Genomic DNA, 8,294 nt, shown 5'->3' with positions numbered 1-8,294 from the left:
CGGGTGGGGTGCTAAAAGGGATCAACAGAAGGTGGAGGGGGGCGGACAAGCAAGCAGCAGTGGAAATTCAGAGTCCCAGTGGAAGGCTGTGGGAGCCCTGAGGCAAGGGAAGTCAGGGAGGTCTTCTTGGAGGAAGTGCTATCTGGTTCCCCAGGCCAAGGATGGACAGAGCTTCAGAGAACCCTGAGGAAAGGGACCTGAGGCTCATGGCCCACCCACCCTGCACGGGAACTGTGCTGCCTGCTCCCCACGGGCACAGGCCGGGGACACAGCGGACTCAGGAAGGGCTGGTAGCTCTGCCACGCCCGGGCACCCACTGCCGGGCTTCTCCACCGCCGTGAGTCCGAGGACGGCCACGCAGTCAAGGTCCCGACTTCCTGCTCGCCCTGCCCGGTGCGTGGAGGGATGTCTCCAGAGCAGGGGTCCCCAAACTTTTTACACAGGGGGCCAGTTCACTGTCACTCAGACCATTGGAGGGCCAGACTATAAAAAAAACTATGAACAAATCCCTATGCACACTGCACATATCTTATTTTAAAGTAAAAAACAAAACGGGAACAAATACAATATTTAAAATAAAGAACAAGTAAATTTAAAATCAACAAACTGACCAGTATTTCAATGGGGACTATGCTCCTCTCACTGACCACCAATGAAAGAGGTGCCCCTTCCGGAAGTGCGGTGGGGGCTGGATAAATGGCCTCAGGGGGCCGCATGCGGCCCGCGGGCCTTAGTTTGGGGACCCCTGCTCCAGAGGGCAGGGCTCGACTCCTCTTTCTCTGGAACACCTCGGAAGGCCACCAGGCACCTGCTACCTCCATTCTGACATGTCAGATGAGGGCATTTTAGATACCGCTTACTGTTGTTATTTTCTCATTTCAGAAGGAATTGTGTGACTGCCCACAGTGTGAGACTTCTGGGGCTTCAGGAAGATTCCAAAGCCCTCACCTTCACTGATGCCATCATTCTCTGACACCTGGTTGTACTTCTCACCCTGGAGAGCCCTGAGCTTGGCTGTGACTGTCACCCGCACGTTGGTGAGGATGAGTTATTAGTCATGTCCGAGAAGGTGGGGGTGGGATAGGATAGAGGAGGTAATACAAAGTCCTAACATGGCTACAGTTGACCACCCCAGCTCTGCAGGGTCAGTACAGTGGTCCCTGGAGATATGAGTTTGATTCGTTCTGTAACTGAGCTCATAAGTCAGTCAACTCGTATATCAAATTTCTCCCATTTAAAATAACTGAAATAGATTTAATCCATTTCAGCCCTGTGAACATCCCCAAACCATCCTAAATTATGAAAAAAAGACATGTTTTTAATTAAGAAACACACATGTCTACTTCACCAATGCATAACAAAATATATGAAATAAAAGAAAAAGGTGTTATTTAGTACTGTATTCTTACCTTGGAGACAGACGAGTGCGGCTAACGGAGGTGAATGGCGGAGGAGGAGGGAGGGAGGAAGGGATGCAGGCACTGTAGACACGTAAACTAAAACTGCACTTTCTTAACACTAAATGTAAACTAAAACTGCATTTTCTTTACTTTAAACAAAACTAAAACTGCACTTTCTTTACTTAAAATGAAACCACAAAAACATAATTGTAAAAAAATGCACTTTCTTAACTTTAAAGTTAACCCTAAGCTTAACATTACGTATTTTTCATTTAATCATCACCTGTTTTTGCCTTTTTGGCACTTTCACTTGCAGGACTTTTGAATAAAAATCTATCCAAAGAGGTTTGCTTTTGCCTGCCTTTTAAAATGTTACGAAAATGTGACAAACAAGTGTCATTAAAAGGTGCTGAAGCATGACCAGTTGAAACTTTTTCTGGGTGTTTCTTTTCAATGAAACTTGATAGCTTCTCCCACATTGCCAGCATGTCTTTAATTTCACTTGTAGAAATCACTTCCTCCAACTCTACCTCCTCCTCACTGCTAATCTCTTGCAGAAGCTCCAAATGTTGCAACATCTGTAGTTCCTTCAACTCCTCATTTGAGAGTTCCTCCTCATGTTCCTCAACAAGCTCATTTGCATCACCCTCATCTACCTCCAGACCCATCGACTTTCCGAGGGACACAGTCTCCTCCAACGCTTCTACCTCGGTCTTGGTCTCTGGTTCGAATCCTTCGAAGTCCCTGTCTGCAACAACATCAGGCCATAACTTTTTCCATGCCAAGTTCAAGGTTCTTCTTGTAACTCTTGCCATTGCCAAGTCAAAAATGCGTAAACATATCACAATGTTGTAGTGATCTTTCCAAAACTCTCCAAGGGTTAGATTTGTATTCTCAGTCATCTCAAAGCAGTGGCGGAACAAGTGCTTTGTGTAAAGCTTTTTTTTTTTTTTTTTGATTTTTCTGAAGCTGGAAACAGGGAGGCAGTCAGACAGACTCCCGCATGCGCCCGACCGGGATCTACCCGGCACACCCACCAGGGGGCGATGCTCTGCCCATCCAGGGTGTCGCTCTGTTGCGACCAGAGCCACTCTAGCGCCTGGGGCTGAGGCCAAGAAGCCATCCCCAGCGCCCGGGCCATCTTTTGCTCCAATGGAGCCTCAGCTGCGGGAGAGGAAGAGAGAGACAGAGAGGAAGGAGAGGGGGAGGGGTGGAGAAGCAGATGGGCATCTCTCCTGTGTGTCCTGGCCGGGAATCGAACCCGGGACCTCCACACGCCAGGCCGACGCTCTACCACTGAGCCAACCGGCCAGGGCTATGTGTAAAGCTTTTTAAAGTTGGAAATGACCTGCTGATCCATAGGTTGCAAGATTGAAGTCATGTTGGGTGGGAGGTAGAGGACTTTCATGAATTTGAACTCATCGAGAATATCATCTTCAAGACCAGGTGGGTGGGCTGGAGCATTATCAAGGATTAGTAATGCTTTCATCGGGAGTTTATTTTCTTGGAGATATTTCTTCACTGCAGGACCAAAGATGAGATTTACCCATTCAATAAAAAACTGCCACGTAACCCATGCCCTAGCATTGGCACGCCACATAACCTGCAGTTTTTCTTTAAGAATCTTTTGAGTCTTAAAGGCTCAAGGATTTTCGGAATGATACACTAGTAATGGCTTTACTTTACAGCCACCGCTAGTATTTGCACACATGCAAGGGTCAGACAGTCCTTCACGGGTTTATGGCCTGGCAGCTTCTTCTCCTCTGCGGTGATGAAAGTCTGCCGGGGACTTTTTTTCCAAAACAATCCTATTTCGTCACAGTTGAACACTTGTTGGGGGATGTAGCCTTTCTTTGCGATAAGCGCAGCAAAACGTGCGATGTACTCCTCAGCTGCCTTAACGTCAGTACTCGCAGCTTCACCATGCCTCACCACCGAGTGGATGCCAGATCTCTTCCTGAAATTTTCAAATCAGCCGTGACTTGCCTTAAACATATCTTCCGCTGCCTCTTTTGAGGTTGATGGTTCTTTCTTCTTCCAGTCGCCATAAATAATATGTGCCTTTTCGCATATTACAGTTTCCGTCACTGTATCTCCTGCCAGCTCCTTCTCTTTCACCCACACCAGCAGAAGCTTCTCCATTTCTTCATGGATATTTGTCCTTAATTGGGACAGAACTATAGTTCCTTTCGCTGGATTTGAACTTTTTTTTTTGTATTTTTCTGAAGTTGGAAACGGGGAAGCAGTCAGACAGACTCCTGCATGCGCCCAACCGGGATCCACCCGGCATGCCCACCAGGAGGTGATGCTCTGCCCATCTGGGGCGTTGCTCTGTCACAACCAGAGCCATTCTAGTACCTGAGGCAGAGACCATGGAGCCATCCTCAGCGCCCAGGCCAACTTTGATCCAATGGAGCCTTGGCTGCGGGAGGGGAAGAGAGAGACAGAGAGGAAGGAGAGGGGGAGGGGTGGAGAAGCAGATGGGCGCTTCTCCTGTGTGCCCTGGCTGGGAATCGAACCCGGGACTCCTGCACACCAGGCTGACGCTCTACCACTGAGCCAACCAGCCAGGGCCTGGATTTGCACTTTTGATGGCATCCTTTTGTTTAAGGATGGTACAAATTATAGATGTATTGTGGTCATACAGCCTTGCCAGTTCAATCACTCGTACACCATGCTCATGTTTTTCTATTATTTCTTGCTTTACTTCTATTGACATCATTCTCTTCTTCTCACCACTGTCCTTTACTCTCATTTTCTTTGACCCCATGATAGCACACAAAAAAAGTTAATAAAAAATGCAAATATGGCCCTGGCCAGTTGGCTCAGTGGTAGAGCGTCGGCCTGGCGTGCAGAAGTCCCAGGTTCGATTCCTGGCCAGCCAGGGCACACAGGAGAAGCGCCTATCTGCTTCTCCATCCCCCCTCCCTTCCTCTCTGTCTCTCTCTTCCCCTCCTGCAGCCAAAGCTCCATTGGAGCAAAAATGGCCCGGGCGCTGGGGATGGCTCCTTGGCCTCAGCCTCAGGCGCTAGAGTGGCTCTGGTCGCAGCAGAGCGACACCCCGGAGGGGCAGAGCATCGCCCCCTGGTGGGCAGAGCATCGCCCCCTGGTGGGCGTGCCGGGTGGATCCCGGTCGGGCGCATGTGGGAGTCTGTCTGACTGTCTCTCCCCGTTTCCAGCTTCAGAAAAATAAAATATTTTTAAAAAATGCAAAAAATGATGCAAGAACGAGTACAGCGCACGAGATTCGACTTGATCCTGTGGGTAACACGTGAGAAAGAACGAGATGCTGGTGTTGCCCTGCCGATGTTAGACCCGTGCGCCAACGTGCCAACTAGCGGCAGCTTCCTGAGTCACGACTCGTATCTCGGAATTTCACTCGGATCTCAAACAAAAATACGGACCGAGTCGCAGCTCATATCTTAAAAAAAAAATCGTATGTTGGTCTGTTCGTATCTTGAGGTACCACTGTATAAGGAAAGACGCTACGTTCCAGGGCGGGACCTCCTCCAGGATGTCCTTCTGTTCTCTGCTCCCGGTAGTCAGGCGGCCTGCCTCTCCACTCTCACAGAGGCTGTACTTATATCTGCACTCTGATGCAGGAAAAACCACCACTGCCGCTCAGTAAGCACCTACTGTGCGCCAGGTCCTGTCCAGCACTCATGAGATGCTACGACATTAATCATATTGTAAATACTATAACATATTGTATTTCTCCAAGTATAAGACGCACTGTTTTTTTAAAAAATTTGGGGTCTAGGCCCTGGCTGGTTGGCCTGGCGTGCGGGGGACCCGGGTTCGATTCCCGGCCAGGGCGCATAGGAGAAGCGCCCATTTTCTTCTCCACCCCCACCCCCTCCTTCCTCACTGTCTCTCTCTTCCCCTCCCGCAGCCAAGGCTCCATTGGAGCAAAGATGGCCCGGGCACTGGGGATGGCTCCTTGGCCTCTGCCCCAGGCGCTAGAGTGGCTCTGGTCGCAGCAGAGCGACCCCCTGGAGGGGCAGAGCATCGCCCCCTGGTGGGCAGAGCGTCACCCCTGGTGGGTGTGCCAGGTGGATCCCGGTTGGGCGCATGCGGGAGTCTGTCTGACTGTCTCTCCCCGTTTCCAGCTTCAGAAAAGTACAAAAAAAAAAGGAAAAAAAAAATTTGGGGTCTAAAAACTGGGTGCGTCTTATACAGTGGTTGTAGATTTTTTACTTGCATTTCCCACTCTTTTGCACTTGTTTTTGGGCTCATTGTTGAAGACAGTGATTCGTCATCAGACACAAGATAATGGATGGGAGTTTTGACAGTGATGAGTTGTAGGAACTTTATGATGAGTAAAACTTGAGTTCAATGACTTTATGTAATACATTTTTTTTTCAAATCTCAGGCCCCAAAAGTAAAGTGTGTCTTATACATGGGAGCGTCTTATACATGGGGAAATATGGTAGATAATCACAAGAAATACCCAATAAATGCTTATTGAATGGATCCGGTATCAGAGATCGTTACCTCCCACTGTCTGTTCTCCCCTTTCTTCTGTAACAAGCTCCTAATTTTTAGCTGGGAGCGTGGCTACCTGAAATTAAGACTATCCCAGACTCCCTTGCAGCTAGATGTGGTGATGTGACCAAGTCAAAGTGTCACGTGTCAATTTCTAAGAATCTTTCTTAAAAGTAAAATGGCATGGGCCTGACCTGTGGTGGTGCAGTGGATAAAATGTCAACCTGGAAATGCTGAGGTCACTGGTTCGAGGCCCTGGGCTTGCCTGGTCAGGGCACATATGGGAGTTGGTGCTTCCAGCTCCTCCCCCCTCCTCTCTCTCTCCCTCTCTGTCTCTCTCTCTCCCTCTCTCTCTCCTCTCTAAAAATGAATAAATAAAATAAAAATAATAAATTAAAAAAAAAAAAAAAAAAAAAGTAAAATGGCATGTATTGTTTGACCCTCTGCCTTGATCCTTCCTCCCATCTCGTTGCCTGGAATGCAGCTGTGATGGCCAGAACTCTGGCTGCAATATTAGACCATAAGGACAAGATGGTGGCGGAGCAATGAGTTTGAAGGAGCGTACGTCTCTGATGACTGCATACAACTTTTGTACCAGCTTTGGACAGCCTGCCCCAGGACTTTTATGAGAGGGACAGACATTTTGATTTTGTTATGGGGGATCTTTTATTCAAAGCCCAGGCTGATCTTCGCTGAGGTAGACTGACAGATGAATATAGAACACTCCTGCAGCCAGAGAGAATCTCTCACTTCCCGGTGGCGATGGGAACGGGCCTGCTCATTCTATGGGAACCTTTGACCCTGGGAAATCCGCCCCTTGAATGCTGGGTACAGTCTTATTCTGGGCCTGCGGGAACACTTCATAGTTTGTCTCCAGGGAAGGGGGAGCCTCATTCTTTGTGCTCAAATTCCCCCTCCCCCCAGCCTTTCTTTGCTTCCTAAGATTCTAACTCCTTGAGGGTAGAGACCCTGGAGCAGCCAGCAGCATCAGACCCAACACAGAGAGTATGACTCTGGAGCAGCTGACCTGAGCGCCCCTCCCCAAGTGGATGCTCTCGCCGCCAGCCAATCAGAGCGCGGAGAGCGCTAGATGGGCGGCAAGGTGCAAGGCACAGGAGGCGGGGCACAGGGCGCAGGGCTCAGGCTTGGGCGCTGCCATTTACAGCCATGTGGTGACCAGCGAGTCTCAGGCCCCTCCTGGGCCTCCCTCACCTTCTCTGTGAAGTGGAAACACTTGTCCTGCTGACCTTGCGGGTTCGGGGTTGTGATGAGTGAATGTCAGTTGACAAAGGGGATGGATGCACTTTGGGAAGGGCAGTCTGGCTTCTTAGCTGGTCCTAACGTTTTCCTGCCCCCAACTCCCTGCCCTCTGTGGGGCTGCAGCCTGGGAGCGATGGAGGGACAGGGCTGGGACCCACAGCAGGCACAGAGAAGTGGGGTGGCCCTTGTCTCAGGGGCCCTTGTCTCCAGCTGTGGGGGGGCTCCCCTGCTGAGGTGTGAAGAGCCTGGGCTGGGCACCCCGTTGGGACCGTGTGGCAGGATGGGCAGAAAGCCTGGCTTGTGGGGCCCAGAGCCCACCCAGCCCTCACGGCGCAGCGGGAGACTCTGAGACTAAAGAGACTAGGGAGCAGGCCCAGGGGCACACATAGGGCGGGGACCCAAACGCAGACCCCTGCCCGTGCTCGTGTGCGGCGTGGGCTGCCTCACCTGATCCTGGGAAGTCCAGCCCCTGAGGTGTTTGTTGGCCTTCTCATGCACAGGTGAGGAACAGAGACTCCTTACACTTCCCCAAAGTAGGGGCTAGAAAAGTGGCAGAGGCAGGACTCAGACTGGGTCTGTGGGAGCCCCCGATTCAGGACACCGTGCTGCAGGTGGATGGTGGTCACAGGGACCAGAAATGGCCTATGGGGTGGTGACCTTGTCCTCAGGGGCCACACAGCTAGGCAGTTCTGTAAACTGAAGCGTGCCCTTGGGTGCCAGGGGCCATACCACAGTGCTCTGCTCAGGCCACCGTACACTGAGTGAGTGCCTACTCTGTGCCAGGCCCCGTACAAACAGTGGGGGCAAGGTGGCCAGGTACACGCTGTCCCTGAGTAGTCCACAGTCTGGTGGCTTCAGAGGGCACAGATGACTTCCAACATCCCGCCTAAGTCTGGGCATCAATGAACTCACTGGTCTCAGGAACACCTATTGTATTCATAATAGGAAAATCCAACAGGCCGGAGATGCCACAGGCCTTCTCAGTCCGTGACCTGGTTCCCCAGACCCTGGGCATCCTCACCAATGTCATCTTCTGCTCCTTCCTAGACACCCCACTCCCCGAGAAGATGGCTGAGAGGTGGGCCAGAGGCCTGGCTGTACCCCCTCCCCATAGCTGCCTGTGGCCCATCCCTGGAATGCTGTCTGAGA

Source organism: Saccopteryx leptura, chromosome 1, assembly GCF_036850995.1.
Source record: "Saccopteryx leptura isolate mSacLep1 chromosome 1, mSacLep1_pri_phased_curated, whole genome shotgun sequence".
Classification (NCBI taxonomy): Eukaryota; Metazoa; Chordata; class Mammalia; order Chiroptera; family Emballonuridae; genus Saccopteryx; species Saccopteryx leptura.
The sequence above is the reverse complement of the archived record's forward strand: the minus strand, read 5'-3'. Positions refer to the sequence as shown.